Source organism: Dermacentor albipictus, chromosome 1, assembly GCF_038994185.2.
Source record: "Dermacentor albipictus isolate Rhodes 1998 colony chromosome 1, USDA_Dalb.pri_finalv2, whole genome shotgun sequence".
NCBI classification, from domain to species: Eukaryota; Metazoa; Arthropoda; class Arachnida; order Ixodida; family Ixodidae; genus Dermacentor; species Dermacentor albipictus.
Window position 1 is genome coordinate 147987262 of NC_091821.1, and position 16872 is coordinate 148004133.

The 16872-nt window shown below is 47.3% G+C and overlaps 1 long non-coding RNA gene across 1 annotated transcript in view; it reads left to right on the forward strand.

Annotated features, from left to right (window-relative positions):
* LOC135911009 (uncharacterized) overlaps nt 1–13581 on the forward strand; it is a 158404-nt gene extending 144823 nt beyond the window's left edge. Inside the window, exon 3 of the long non-coding RNA XR_010567178.2 lies at nt 13119–13581. This is a non-coding gene — a long non-coding RNA (uncharacterized lncRNA). The remainder of the gene's footprint in view (nt 1–13118) is intronic.
* Nucleotides 13582–16872: the final 3291 nt, after the last annotated feature.

Below are 16872 nucleotides of genomic sequence, written 5' to 3' on the forward strand. Positions count from 1 at the left end.
TCTACTATTACTTAAAGACATTATCTGGCGAAGTCGCGGGTCTCAAGTGCATGGATTACATTGCTCAGCTAATTTAATCTTTTCCTTCCTCTTTATACTCTGCAAATGTTCCCTCGTCCTATCATTAGTGCAGCGTCCAGGTTTGCCAATGCACACTTTCCCGCAAATGAGGGGTATTGGTATAACACGCCAATGGCGCAATCCACGAAGGGCGTTACATGCTTTTTGTCGCAATCAGCTGTTTTTGTGTGTATGTGAGATGTTGTTGTTGTTGTTGTTGTTGTTGTTGTTGTTGTTGTTGTTGTTGTTGTTGTTGTTGTTGTTGTTGTTGTTGTTGTTGTTGTTGTTGTTGTTGTTGTTGTTGTTGTTGTTGTTGTTGTTGTTTCCACAAATGGGCAGGAACAAAGTGTTTGGACAGCTTCTCTGGGGCTGACAGCACAAGTGCGCATACCATACTTATTGGCAATCTTCAGTCAGTGTATAACACTCCGTACACGCGTAAGAGAAGACCTCCGACCGCTTGACACTGCGCGCCCTGTTGGCTTTTCCGGCCTTCGGGCTCTTATGCTTTTGCAGCAGGGATTCAGATGCTGAGAAGATCACTGAGCGAAGGAAGCCAGCTTCTACGAGCCTGCCAATATGTACACAAATGCGATCGCGCATGTCGAGATCACACGACCTTTTGAGAGCCAACTCAAGAAACATCGTGGTTATAGCGCGCTTTGCAACTTTGGTATGGGCCGATTCATACGGCCGTAAACATTTGTTTTCTCCGCAGTTGGTAACGCCAGCTAACATGATCGGGGGCGAACGTCAAGTTGCTATCTAAGAATTGTAACTTATAAAAGCCAACATGCAGTGTGCCCAGTGTGAAGGGGCCCGAGGTCTTGCCTGACGCGCACCGAGTGTCGCGTTCAGTGAAGAAGGTCGCCAATGTAAGTTCGGGGTCCCACTTGTGCTGTCGGCCTCAGAGAAGCTGTCTAAACTCCGCACCTCCCCTCCCCTCCGCTGAATAAACAGTGTTAGTTTAGCGCTTGCTCTTCGCACCCTCCCATGTGGTTGTGTTTATTTTTTCCGCTAACTTCTGTTATAGCTATGTCTAACACAGTAGGCCATCAAAAAGTTTTACTACTGTTCGGGGAGTTGTGCAACGGTTTTCGTGCGGTGGCGTAATCGATAATCAAATGTAAATGCAACTCAAGGTGCGTTAGAACCCGGAATCCGCTTTGAAATAGAATGATCCATGGTTATAAAATAAAAGTGTCCTTGCTGATACACCTCATTCAAATGAGCTATATACGCAGTTAACACTAATCCATGATTCGTATACTGTCGTTGTAGTCGTATTATAGCTGCTCAACGTTGGATGTCAGCTGGGAGTTTTTACGGCTGCGGTAGGGAAAGCTGACGCCGTGGTGCTGCAACACAGCCTGCGTGGGAGACCCCTCAGTAAGAACAGCCAGACACGTACGACCGCGCTCAAATGCAGCAGCATCTGTTACTGCCTTCGAGCGAGGCCGCGAGCCAGCAAACAGACCCCTACACACTAAACAAGGTAACGCACTTGAGGGTGTTAAAATGGTGTTTCCTCATTTCACATCTTGCACAATAATCATTTGGCACTTATTTTTCTCAAGATACCCTATAGTAAGGGTATGGGCAAAAAAAACATAATAAAAATAAAACCCTAATAAAAAAGTTAACAACCTATACGAAAGCTGTTCACACGTTCGCTACCGTTGAAAACTTTCCTTGCAGCAATAGGAACGTTAGGCTTCAAACGTAACGAGTGCATTTTCTTCGGTGCAAGATGGGACCTTGTGCAAAGTTTCTCATGAAACGAAGCAGAAGCAGTTTCTGGACAATTTATACATAAAGATACCAATATTTGAAGAACTGAAACGTGTCTCATGTGTGGCGCAGTGGTTAGGGTGTCTGGTTGCCACATTCCTGAGTTGAGAACCACGTCCATGAATTTATTTCGTAACTGATTTAAGGATAAATTGTTTGTCGTTTGATGCCGTTTTTGGGGTAATGCTAATAAGTAAATTGTAAACAGTGGAAAGTATCACGGGGTGTGGGCGACGTTTTTCTCTCTCAAGGGTGTTATTCAAATAACGCTGCTTGTATTTAACACCCTAAGGCTGCTCCTTCGGCAACAAATTGATTTTCGCCCTTAACGGGGTTGAAATGTTTAGTGTGTAGTACTTCCGAAAGGTGTGAGAACTCACCTATGCGGCTTCGCTGTCTTTGATATATCAGGTTGACATGCGTCCTTGAAGGAGTTTGTTTTATATCAGTAAGGCTAGCAGTTTTCATCATCAGGTTAGTGACTCATATTTTTTTTCCTGCAGAGCTAGCGAAATGCCTTTTTTTTAAATATGCAATACGCCTCTACCCGTTGCTACGTACTTCTTACGACGTGTTTCCTGTAAAAAACACAGAATTCTTTCTCATGTTTATAGTGTCAAATATGTGATTTGTTTTCACTGAATAAAACTACAGCAGGGAAAACGTCCTCCTGGCTTGCAAAAACTGAAAATTTTGTTACTAAAAAAATCTGACAATATGTTCGCATGAACTACTTTGCACTGAAAGTTGTCAAGTTGTTTCACCTGTAAACGGCGAGACATGCATGACTTACTGGTATCTAATTTCACCAGTGCGAAGTTTCGTAATAAACTATAGACACTGCTTAGTGTCCTATTGGCCCATAAGAAGGTGGCTATTAATAATATCAGATTTAAAATATCTCATAAGATATAAAAACTTCTACTGCTGTTTTCCTTTTGAAGAGTGCAACAAACATTTATGCGCAAATCCTTTTTAACGCCAACAACTGATGAGATTCAAAATACGGGTGTGAATTATGTAAAACGAGGAATGTGGTCACTCGTTCATTTCTGCAAAGAAAACTAGCTCTTGTCCAAACGACTTGGTACTCCTGTGCGTACGTCCGCGAAACTGTGTACGTTCCCTTTATTGAAGCAATCTGTTCTCTTCCAGTTTCTCTCTTGTGGCGGGGTCGCTTGTGTAAAGATAGAGGTGTGGCTATCACTGGCGCGAATAGAATACACTGCTCTTTAGAACTGCTTTCGCGCTATCTCAATGCGCAGTTTATTGATGGGCTATTTAATAAAACCGAAATTACAGCAGCCCCACTTGCTATCTCCATAAAACACTCGGCAAATTGGTGTGGCAATGACGGAGCGAAATATTTTTAGGATCCCTTCGGACCATAGTAGTAAGCGTTTGTGAGTGGAAAATAAAAATTGAATTTTATTCTCTGTGGATGCCTGAAGTTCACGACTTATGTTGAAACGCAGTGAAAGTAACATCTCTTCTCAGCCAAAAATTTTATGGTTTTGCCTTGTCCTGGTCTTTTACTAAATTCTGTGAGTTCGCGTTCACGATGATGGGCTTGCGACAAATTTTCATGCGTTTTGTGCAAGATAAACCGCGCAATGGAAGGCACACGAACTTCATTTTGAGTGACAGTGCAATAATGACACGAACAAGAATGAAAAAAGCAACCGGACCAGTTGCTTCTTTCGTTTTTGTCCATGTCATCATTGCTCTGCTACATGAGATGAAGCTACATCAACTCTCCCAAATTTCTGTTCTCTTAAGCACAACTAGCATGATAAGACCGGCAAACGACCACTCCTTGCTACTCGAGTAGGTTAATGGAGATTCTCTTAATGAAATGAGTTGCCTGGAGGACGACTCTGGTCTCAGTTTGCTACGACAACAGTTAAGACTCCAAATTTGTTGTTTCTATCAGCAATAAATTAATGAACAATAAATACATTTTACCGTGGCTCCGAACTGAGTGCGTAATCACGTAATAAACCTTGGGCGCCATAACGTAAAGCTATTCCAAACTTTTCTATTCCCATTCTGCAATCAGACGTCCACGATTGGTCAAAAACTTTTCTGGACCACCCCCACTTCACCTGTCTGTCACGCGACGTCACGAAAACTATGATAGCTCCTCGTCTGATTTGACGTGCATACACACTGATTATGCAAAATTGGACCAAACAAAAAAGTTATTTCTGATTTGACGCCTCTTCGTCATTAGCCCTCGGCTATTGGTCAAAAGTTTTCTGGCTACACACACTTCACCTGCCTGTCGCGCGAGGTCACAAAACCGCGAAAACTCACCCGTCAAAGTGACGTGTACGCGTGAGAGATGCATTATTATGCCGAACAAAACTCAATTTTTTTTCTTAACAGCCGCAGGATGCCCCATTCAGAAAGAAATAAAAGATGGCTGCCACTGATCACTCAGGCACTGGCTGCTTGCCCCTACCACAGAGCACAGCTTTATTTGCGCACAATAAAACTTTTTTGCGTGGCCGTGTAACGTTTTCGAGCCCTTTCAGCAGGTTCACAACCTCGCTCTGACAACTCTTCTTTGCTGAGGATCCGTTTTGGCGGCATTCTGAACCTTCCGTTGCATGCCGCCGTGATTTTCGACCAGCCACCGCAAGCTCAGTAAGGGAAAGCGGACCAATCCCAAACGCCGGCACCACCGTCTTCATCCGGTTTTCATCGATTCAGTGCATCATCGATCACTTCATCGATTTTCAGTGCACTCGCTCGGCCTCATCAGATCCCTCTCCACTTGTGCGTGCCTCTCGCCTCTTGTCAGTCAATTAGATAAAACAAGCCGCTCAGTGAGGCAATGTTATTCGTTTTAATGTAAACAAAAGTTACCCCCTATAAACGAGGACAGCGTTTGATTGGCTTGTTCAGACAACCCTGCGGGTCACCGTCCGATGCTTGCGTCGGCGGTTACGCAAATTTGACGTTAGGAGATTGGAATAAAAACATATTGAAATAGTTTTACGTTATAGGCGCCCCTTTACAGTTGTGTAAGCCAGCACTCTATTTATGTCATTGCGATGTTGTTGAGTCATTTAGTTATTGCATGTATAACGAAGGAAACTTTATAGCGCTGGTTTAATCAAACCTACCCGTGCCGCAAACGAACTTAACTCCCTTGACAGTCCTTCGGCGCACACACAATAACCCGTTACACGTTATTTCGAAACAGAGTTCAATTAGTTATCTGGGCTTAAATCGCAACAGCCCAGAAAAGGCTGAACGAAATTATGCAGCTCCCACGCGCTCTGGCAATCGATGCTAGGCGCAGCATTTTGCAGGTAGCTTGTTATCCACCTTCATTTGGTGCTCTGCAAAGCATTACCAGATGGATCCAAATGCTTGCATAAGGTCAGCAAGTGCGCGCGCGCGCGCGTGCGTGCGTGTGTGTGTGTGTGCGTGCGTGTGCGTGTGCGTGTGCGTGTGCGTGTGCGTGCGTGCGTGTGTGTGTGTGTGTGTGTGTGTGTGCGTGCGTGTGTGTGTGTTTGTTAGCGTGTGTGTGTGTGTGTGCGTGCGTGTGTGTGTGTGTCTGTGTGTGCGTGCGTGCGTGTGTGTGTGTGTGTAGCTGTGTGTGTAGCTGTGTGTGTGTGCGTGTGTGTGTAGGTGTGTGTGTGTGTGTAGGTGTGTGTGTGCGTGCGTGTGTGTGTGTGTGTGTGCGTGTGCGTGTGCGTGTGCGTGTGTGTGTGTGTAGGTGTGTGTGTGTGTGTAGGTGTGTGTGTGCGTGCGTGTGTGTGTGTGTGTATGTGTGTGTGTGTGTGTGTGTGTGTGTGTGTGTGTGTGTGTGTGTGTGTGTGTGTGTGTGTGTGTGTGTGTGTGTGTGTGTGTGTGTGTGTGTGTGAACAGCAAAGCCGACGACGATAGCATGACAGTGCCGGCGATGGTATGACAAGTAATTTTGGTACTCCGGCGAACAAACGTTACAACCTGCTCCGTTATGACCGGGGCCGATCCAGAAGGCGCTACAACGTCACATATCGTCTCAAAGCGCTAGCACCCACGAGCGTAGGATGTGGAATACTGGTGCAGTATCGCTTTTGATGTAAATTGTCAGTATGCGACATTAAGCACGCATCAGTCGTCTAAAAAGCGCTAGTCGGCGTTGGCACGAGAGAAGAATGCGCGTATTTCCAGGATTTTATTGTGTAGAGCACTGGACTATTGTTCTGGGAACGCTAGTTCGAATCCCACCATCGCTCACGAATTTTTTCTCTATTAAAGGGACCCGGAATGAGGAGACTGATACCTACCTACCGCAAACTGCATGGTATGAGGCTAACTATGCTCCACATTAGTACGACGCAAAAGCGAGTGCGTGATCGTAGTGGTAACTGCATGCCTTCGGTAAATTCAGTACACTCAGCACGACGATGGACCACGTACATACGCTGCATGTTGCTACCTTGCAACAAGCTGTCATCACTATGGGGTTTTACGCACCAAAACCACTTTCTGATTATGAGGCACGCTGTAATTCAGGACTCCGGAAATTTCGGCCACCTGGGGTTTTTTAACCTGCACCTAAACCTAAGTACACGGGTGTTTTCGCATTTCGCCCCCATCGAAATGCGGCCGCCGTGGACGGAATTCGATCCCGTGCCCTCGTGCTCAGCAGCCCAACACCATAGCCACTGAGCAACTACGGCGGGTCAACAAGCTGTGTCTGTTCATTAAACTCAAACACACTCCAAAAATGTTTACACCCAAGGGTGTTTTCTTGTTGCACTGTAACACCTTTACTGTTAGGGTCTTTAAAAAATTTATAGAGGATAACGGCGGCGCTCTGACGAGACGTGCGGTGACAAAAGACGTAGTTGAAACTATGTAATCATTCTGATAGCCTTGGGCGCATAGAAATATCCGACAGGAGAGTTTCCTATCTCTCCCTGTGAAATTCTCTTGTCGGATATTTCTGTGCTCCCAAGACTGTCAGAATGATTACATAGTTTCAACTACGTCTTTTGTTATCGCACGTCTCGTCAGAGCGCCGCCGTTATCCTCTATAAATTTTTGTAAGGCCCTAACAGTAACGGTGTTACATCGCGACAAGAAAACACCCTTAGGGGGTAAATATTTTTACAGTGCACGCTTGACATGTGTCTTGCAACCCTAAAAACCTACCTAGCATGGCCCTGACTGTGCGTTGTTGAAATTAGTTCATAAAGGCGATATGCGGAGCGTTTATTATAGATAACCAGGGACGATATTGGAGGGAAAGACAAGGAGGTAGGCATTGTAGGGACCGGCTGGACATGCTGTGTTGGTGTAAGAGTTTGAAAGGATTGTAAAGTAATAGGAGAGATAACATATAATCTGTCCATAAACGCCTCCTCACCCCCCCCCCGCCCCCCCCCCCCCTAGACGAGCTACAAGTTCGAACACTCCTTATGTCTTTAAAAGGTGGAGTAACATGTTCAAAGCCTCGCGTGCTGACGATGGTCTGAACCAGTGCCCTAGAGTCCTTTCCGGCAGACAAGGGGTGATCATCCAGTCTACCATTATCAAGAGATTTTTCAATGCACCCTGTAGCGAGGGCAGTCACAAAGCAGTTGTTTGCTTATCTCCTCGCAAGCGTGGTTCGCACATACATGGCTCTCAGCCATGCCGATGCGGAATGAATAGGCATTCGCGAATACCACGCCGAGTCACAGGCGGCACAGAAGTGTTGCCTTATCTCGTGGTATCACTGTTCCAAGACTCAACCCGAGACACGGATTCAGGCTATAAAAAGTGTTTCTTAATTCGGTTGAATTCCACCGCCCCCAATGTCTGATTGCGCGCGAGCAAACGACGCCTTTCAGGTGGATCGGTTCTGGAGAGCAGTTCTGTTGCACACTGGACACCACTGTGGGCAGATCGGACGACGACATCCGCACGATCATTAGTAGTGATGTCCCAATGCCTGGTATCCAGTAATAAAGGATGTGTCAATCGCAGATTGAGTGGTTATACAGTAGTATAATGTTTTTTTTCTATGTCCCAATGTGCTATCCGTATATCTCCGGTCATTCTAACTTTCAGGGCAACGAACTCACGCCTACAAACAGTACATAAAGAAATAAAGCAATTTCAATTCTGATGTCAGCTTTCTGCGCAGTATGATGCGCTACCCGTGCGGCATAGCGTTTTCCGAGTCCGCGGTTGCAGAACAGACTCGTTTAACAGGGCTGTGCTTTGGGTGCAGGTGGTCAAAATTAATCAGAAGCCCTCCACTGCGGCATCTTTCATAGCCCCTCTGTGCAGCCGCGGGAAGTTAAACCCCACAATTTAATTTTAATTTAAACAACAGGGTCCGCATCTCTAAAGAGTTCGCACACTGGAACGCTTTGTAGGAACAGGCGCCGGCCTATCGTGACACCGAACACAATATTAGGGAATGCGGCCTATCAGTGACAAACAATTCTTACATGATGGTTGTGTTATTCGGTTCTAGATTCGACCTGCTGCCGAGATCAATGGTGCTATACGAAACCTTGCGTCACACGCCAAGACTGAGCGGTGGTAATGGTGTTGTTTCTACCCTATAGAATGTTACCGCATAAACCTAGCTGAACAGAGCTCGAGCACGAAATTCCAAGTCATTGCCGATATTATACAGCATACGTGGACTTGCCCGCAACACGAATGTTTATGCCAACTCCTCGACGACACCTTGTTTTTTTCTGTTGGGACATGTAATCTTCCTTAAAAGAAAGCTTACCGCTGTCCTATAGGCTTACATCAAGAGCAAATAGTGTGCGCAGCTATTGGCTAATATTGTCTGGTGCAATGTCGCCAAAACTGTCACACCTCACCGCGAAGTTGGAGTTAATATTCAAACAACCGGAATCTGAAAGATTAATAATTTGACTTAATTATTAACAGGTTATTCTTAAATAAATAATTACATAATTTTGCGGTTATTCGTTGGCTGGCTGGCTGACTACGTGCTTGTCTTTTCGCTGCTACTACGTGAAATTGCTGCAACGCGTATCCATGTTCACTGCTGCAACGCCCTCGGATTCGCATATTTCCATGCGTGCGTCGATTTCCTTTTGGCGCTAACCGCTCTCGGTGGCCGCTCAGCGCAAGACGCGCTCATTGTATCCGAAGTTTCGTGAACGTTGTTGCCAATTCTAAAGCAATAGAGGCATGTTAGAGCGCGGGCGCGTTGCGAATTGTGCTATTACATTCTCGACTCTACGCGTGCAACATTCATTGCTCTGAAATGTGCGGTGGCGCATGCACAAGTAGTGGACGCGTACTTCACCAGTGTGAATCGACGACAGCCGACTGTGCTAACCACAATCGTTCTCGCCTAAATGTTGTCTCTGCTTTCTTGCACATGTTCCCCAATGAAGAGTTTCACTCATTCATTATTTGGCTATACTGACGTGACATTCTTGACTTGCCTTTTTTTGGCTTTTCATTGCCCAGAAATTAAGGTTCACGAGTTCTAAACCTTTGAATAAATATTGGTAAGCGCCAGAACGCCCTAAAGATGTTTCTACTATGTCATTTCTGCTGACCAGTTTCGGTTTTGCTACACAGGAGATGGATGTGTCATGACGTCATAATACAGTGGATCGATCCGTTCCTGTAATCGTATCGCGTGCCACAAGCGTACGCAGCCTGAAGAAACACACTCTTGTTTATATTTTTATGAGCCACACCGTCGTACCTTGCCTTTTTGCCACACAATGTCAGCAATTTTGGCACTGTCTTGTAGGGCATTGCCTCCTGAACACCTCACGCGCTCGGCTCGCCATTATGTGTGTCCACACATGCGTACTCCCACTATACCAACAGTGTCATGACATGGCAATGATGTCAATTATGGCTGGTCCGTCGCTGCCAGATGACCTTTGTGTAAAATTAACATATCTTATAAGCGCTTCTCAACCTTCAAACTTGCTAAATGGGATCATTTTACGTGGGAGAAGCTTGTAGTAGAGTTCCTTCAACTTGGAAAATATGTGTCGGTACTCCTTTAAAGTTGACCTCGAGGCGCGAATGCACTACAGAGAGGCGTGGGGAGAATAACACAAGGTCTGCAGCCAGCTTCAGTAATAAAAAGAGAAACATGGAGATCCAATGCGCATGTTGTAATCAATGTGAAGCGAAGCTTTAGTGAAGCAGTTAATTAAATGTCATAAAGCTAACGGCAATTAGTACAATTGTGTTTATTTTCATCCTATGCAAAGTGTAATCTTACAATACTTTGTACGGCTTCGCAAGCAACATATATCATCAAGGATATTGCAGAACGCCACTTGTGGTAAACAAAGCTTCGAAAGCTCAAGCATTGGTTGAGTACTGCTTACGCTTAGGCATTCTGGCTATCTAAATAGGAAAGATACGGCGAGTGATTATATTTACATCATTAAAAATATACGGAGGATTCATGGCGTATTGGCGTACAATGCTGTTGGCGTATAATGCGTTCTCTAAAGAAATTTCACGGGATAAACGCACGTCTTATGTGATCACATAGAGCACTACTTGATTGGTGGGTTCGGTGTGGAAAAACATAAGGTTCAAGCCTGGAGGGAGTATTACCGGCATCGGAACTGTATGGATTGCCCGCATTGTTAATGAAGGCCAATGTCGTCTAAAAAATATATAACAGTACATCCATCACCGCACGCCTCTCGTTTCGTGGGCTACGAGGGAACATCACAGTGCGTACATTTATCATCTTGGTCATCAAACCTGCTTCCGTCTTTTTATTTTATTGTCAGCAACAGCAGCGTCTTCAAGTAAAGCAGAAGAAACGTGGAGAATTGGAAGCTGGCGGGGAGGGCTGTTGATGGAGTACAGCTACACCGTGCCCGTCTTCGTAACAGTGTGTGCACACGTGAAGCCACACGTGGCATACCTCGAGGCGGGATAGGGTATTTTAATTGCGCGTAATTATGGTCCAAAAGAGTGAGAGAGTCTGAAATAAAGGAAAGAAAAGGCTGGCAGGCGGAGAACAGGAGGTGCGAAGGAGTGTCTCGACGATATCGGAACGAGGACAGCTGCTGCGACAGCAGGGCGCGCTGACGCTGCATGCGGTATTCGCTCGTGCAAACACACGCTCCGCCCGGTCCGACGCGAAATCCGGCACGGCATTAACCGGCTTGCCACTTTTCCGAGAATGTTGCTCGGCTTAGTCGCCACCAGCACCGGCTTTATCGGCTGGATGGGGTGCGGTCGATTGCTTCGTGATGCGTGCCGCCTGGCCTCAAAGGCTAGAGGCGAAGACGAGACCTTACCGAGCCGAGCACGTCACTCGAGTCAAACGTCCAGCCCAATCCGGCAACGTATGCCGTTGGCTACTTGACCGTCGCCTACGTACGGTCGCCGTCAATGCGGAGCCGTGATACTGACAGGCTCGACGTGATCGCGGTCCCCCGCCCTCTAACTCGAGCCCGCAATCGGCTTCTGCGCTTGCAACCTATAGATGATGCTGCTCGTACCATGGGGTAGGTATTCAGTTTCTCTTGACTCGGGCTTCTCTAGACTGCTTGTATTGGCCTCAACATCACTGCTCTTCTCTTACACATCGGCTGCGTGCCATTAATTTACTAGGGTAAGCCCTCCCTCCAGGTATGACTAGCGGGAAACAGCGTATGCAAACAGCCAGGCTCACATCGCGAGGCTCCTTGGGAGGCTGTGTAGTGCTAGCAGCCGTTAAATTTGGCAGTTAACCGTTTTCGTCCAACTGCATCCGAAAATGTGTGAGGCACTGCCTTCTTGCTACCGACAATGAAAAGCATGCAAATATATTTTTAGGTTTAAACTGCAAGGTGCACGTCGGTGCCCTCTTATGTGATAGTTCTCTCGTATCTTAGAGCTTATTTCTGGCACTGAATTATTGAAAGCGGAGCTGTCAATGGTCTGTGGAAATACACAAAAAAATGGTGAAGTGGGAACCAAAATGGCACCCACAGGGCCTTGTTTCTACTCTCTTGTTACTTTTTGCATATATGAAAGTACGCAGCTATGTATACATCGCGTGTGTGTGTGTGCGTGTGCGTGCGCGTGCGTGTGCGTGTGCGTGTGCGTGTGCGTGCGCGTGCGCGTGCGTGCGTGCGTGCGTGCGTGCGTGCGTGCGTGCGTGCGTGCGTGCGTGCGTGCGTGCGTGCGTGCGTGCGTGCGTGCGTGCGTGCGTGCGTGCGTGCGTGCGTGCGTGCGTGTGCGCGCGTCTGTGTACTGAAAACTATCATCAGCAGCAATGGCTCGAGCGTCCGAACGTCGTCGTCTTCTTCCACAGCTAGCTCATTGGCACCCCCAGTGGCGTAGCTAGGTCGTCTGGCACCCGGGGCCCTTTGCTCTTCTGTCATGCCCCCCCCCCCCCCCCGGGTGTAGTCGAGGAAGGCAAGGATATCGACAATTTTCGGGTGTCTTCAGACGTATATGACCCCCCCCCCTCCCTACTGGCCCCGTGCACCCGGGGCCCACGGCCCTCCGCCCCCCCCCCCCCCTGTTGCTACGCCACTGGGCACCCCTTGGCGTAACCACACGAACGCACTCGTGCCACTGCTCCCGCCTTCGTCGTCGTCGTCTACTTCCACAGGTGGCTCCATTGCCGCTCATCATTCCAGCGTAGAATTTCACTTCTGTCGTCGTAATGGGGAGGCCGCGTTTACGGGGCTATGAGCCATTGCCTAAGGGGGCATGAGCCCTTCATTGCCTTACGTGACGGCCAGATTTAATTTTGAAGCAATTTAATTTTGAAGAATCGCCCGCCGTGATTGCTTAGTGGCTATGGTGTTGGGCTGCTAAGCACGGAGGTCGCGGGATCGAATCCTGGCCACAGCGGCCGCATTTCCATCGGGGCGAAATGCGTAAAAACCCGTGTACTTAGATTTAGGTGCTCGTTAAAGAACCCCAGGTGTTCAATATTTCCAGAGTTCCCCACTACGGCATGCCTCATCATCAGATCGTGATTTTGGCACGTAAAACCTCATAATTTCATTTTATTTTATTACCCCGGAGCACCTAGCACGTACTTATTGTATCCTCATAGCACTCTGTGTTTCATTATGGCTGCATTTCTCTTCCCCTTCACTGTGATTGTTTTCTCATGTGTTTCCCTATATCTATTGCCTTCGTTTATTCATAAAGCAAGGTATTTATATTCTTTTATCCAAGGTATTTCCTGGCCCTGTACTGCCATTGTCTGTTCACTGTTTTCGTTGAATACCATAACACGTGATTTTTTAACGCTGAATTTCAAACCTAAATTCTCGCCTTCTTGTCCACAGATATTAGCCCAATACTACAAACGCCACCCTCTATGAGGAGGCGGAGCAAACCAGTAAGGCATGCGCGGACACCCGGCGTAGCAAGACGAAAGCTAGGAAACGGGCGGCGAGTAGCAGCGAAGATGGTGCCCGAGATGTTGTCCGTGAGCGGCGGGCTCTACAGGACGACAAAGCCGCGAAGCGGAGAATGCGGCGAAGCAACGCAGGTACGACGCCAGTAAATTGGACGAGCACACGGGTGCGTATGCAAAATTTCAGAGGGACTTTCTGTACAGACATTTTGGATTCCGTTGTGGGGTGGGCGACAGACTGTCGTTCGAGAATGATTTGATGGTGATTGCTAGCGTTCGAGATGTCGCGAAGCGTGAACTTAATGCCGTTTTGACACCTACCCCAGCTTCTGACTTAGCCAGCTGCTCGGTTTGGCGGCGCGGAGGAAGCACTAATGGCATCAATCATTTGTTGTGACAGGTGGTTGCTAACAAGCCATCTGCTGCATTTTCGCGCCTGCGCAAAGAACCGAATAAGCAGTTAGTACGTTGCGTGCGCTGGTATGGGGAGGCCGCGTGTAGTGCGTATTGCCGAAGAACAAGCTGCTCACGAGGTGCAACTTCCAGACCGCAGACGTGAACGTGAGCGAGAGCTGCGGGCGGCACGAACCATTCAGGAGCGTGCCGAGGAGGCTGCTCGTAAGCTACGGACTAAAGCAGAAAACCCCTCAGGTCGCGAAGCAATTAATGCGGCGCAACGACGGAGGTACCACGCTCGGAAGGTTGTTTCGTTTTCATACTGAGATAGCGCTTCGGCCCCTCCGTCTTGAACCCGTCCTGCCTGGGAAGGCCAACCACGCTTCCCTTGACGAGGATATCCTCCGAAGCGCTACTTCGAACTCCAAGCCACCAAAGTATACCGTCGATGCTTCCTTGGTGGTAGAAATGGCTGCCGTGACTACCGCAATGACCGTGCTGTCCGTGGACATCGCCCCTGGTTCCTCGGGCAGCTCGACAGGCAGCCTGGCGGCACCATCCGACACTATACCATTAATTCCGGATACCATGACCACCTTCCATCCTCAGAAGTCGTTTACGTGGCCTTCGCGCTCTTCAATGATTAGGAACAGGGAAGAACCGGCCCCTCTCCTACTAGACATTCTACCACTCCGGACTTCCAACGGGTCCTCGGATCACGGAAACGAGGTACTTCCTGACCCTCGAGTGCCACACCTACGATTCTCAGGGTAGCCATTGGCCGAAGGCACAACATTTCGCGCCACGCTCAGCAACATCTTGCTCAAAGAAGCCGAAGCGGCCAACACAGCTGAAATCATCATCGAAGATCTTCCCGTGGGGCCCAAATCTACGCGCAAGAGACTACAGGTTTCGGCGCAGACGCAGCTGTACCCTGTTTGGAACTGATCACCTCCCGATGGGCAACGACAGTGCTCTTGCCGTCGCCCGTGACACAGTGACCAGGAATTGCCCTTCGTTCCATCATCGTAGATGGATGACTCGGAGGCACGCGACACTTCGCCGATTTCGGGTGACTCGAGCGCATTAGCAACGCTGCGAGGATGCAACCGACGAGTAAGCAGACGGTTTCGCTGCTTGCACGGCACGTCAGTGCGGCCGGCCGCTCTTCATTGTCCAGGATCTCATGACACGCTTTCTCATAGGCGGTCGTCCCGAACAGCCAATGCAGCCCACCAGAGCCACCTTCGGCAATTTCTCATTCCCAGAGCGTGGCCGAGCGTAATGATGAGGCACTTGGGCGCGGGTGCTCACACGGCGGGCGCGAGAAAAGAGGAAGAAGCGAGAGCAAGGCAGGTGATCGCAGGGAGGTCCTCCTGCCTGCTTCTCTCCTTTACAATTTATTTATTTATTTATTTATTTATTTATTTATTTATTTATTTATTTATTTATTTATTTATTTATTTATTTATTTATTTATTTATTTATTTATTTAAACAAAGTTGTAAATACATTTTTGCTATTCTCTCTGCCTTGTGCTTCAAGCTTCAGCAGAGATCACAAGAAATAGGTTATATTTAGCGACAAATCAGGCCGCCCTCACGTCAATAAAGAGCACGGACCGAAATTTGTTGAATACACATTTAGCATACAAAACCGTCAAAGAACACACAAACGCCAGAGCGAAAATCAGGTTACAGCGTATCAGTGGATACCAGCGGCGCTATAACGTAAATCTATTCCAAATTTTTCCATTCCAATTCTGCAATAATCTCGGCAAGATTGGTCAAAAAGTTTTCGGGACACCCCGCTTTTGCCTGTCTGTCACGCGACGTCACGAAAACCGCGAGAACGCCCCATCTGATATGATGTGTGTACACTGATTATGCATGATTAGACCAAACGAAAGAAAAATAATTATTTCTGATTTGTTGCCTTTTCGCCATTTGCCCTCTATTACAGCTCAAAAGTTTTCGGGCTGCGCCTACTTAGCCTGTCTGTCACGCGATGCCGAAAAACCGCAAAAACTTCTCGTCAAAGTGACGTGTACGCACTAAAGAAGCATTAATATGCCGAGCAGAACTGCTTTTTTTTTTTTTTAATAGCCGGAGAGTGCCCCATTCGGAAAGGAATAGAAGATGGCTGCCCGCCGTTTGCTCTCGCACTGGCTATGCTGCCGCTGAACATCAATTTATTTGCATATAATAAATATGTTTGGGTGGCAGTATACCATGATCTAGCTTTTTCGACATGTATGCGACATTGATCTGCGAACTCTCTTTTTTTTTTTCCTGGGGATCCGTTTTAGCGGCATTCTTGACCGTCCATTGCACGCCGCCGCGATTTTCGACCAGCCACCGCAAGCGAAGTAAGGGGAAGGGGACTAATCGCAGACGCCGGCACCACCCTACTTGTCCGGTTATCTATTTTCACTGCGCTGGCTCAGCCCCATCGAAGCCCTCTCCACTGGAGCAGGCTCCTCGCCTCTTGTTCAGCCAATTAGATAAGAAAAACCGCTCAATGTAGGCAATGTTATTCGCTTTGAAAGCAAACAAAAGTCACCTCCTATACGCCAGGTGAGCGTTTGATTGCTCTTTTCAAACAACGACGGGTTTCTCCTGGATGCTTGCGTCGGTCGTTATGTCAATCTGACGTCAGGAGATTGGAATAGTTTTGCGTAATATGGCCCCAGGACCAGTTCAATATTCGTGGAAACACCGCAGTGGACGCTTCTGCAAATCAGGTGCACGAAAATGAATATACATTAAAACTCCCTTTTATCAGCGTAGTGGACTTAGCACAAATACCTGGTTTGATCAGAAATCAAAAAGCTCATACTTATTCTTCATAGTCCCTTACATTAAATTGTCCATTCCCCCAAAGTTAAGCGACGATACAGACTTTGTTACTTTATAGCACCGTCTGCGACCTGGCACAGCATATACGGAGCGATCTTTTTTTAAGTTTTACGGAACTTTTTTAAAGCCACCTGTGGCAGATAGCATGATTCTTCTCCTTGAACTGGATTATTCGAAGAGGCGGACATTACTAGCATGATAAATCAAGACACCTATCCAACTAATCAAAGAAACTTGACTAATTACTTTCCGAATTTTTTACTGTACGGCAAATATTGCAATTTAGGTAGTGTATCCGGTGAGTTTGGAAGACGTGTCCACTTGAAGTAAATTTCCAGTATGACACCAGTTTCGAGATATTGTTTCTTAAACTGCGGGTCGAAATACACGGGCGTTCCAGTATGTTTTCCTGCTTCAATGCATAAAAGA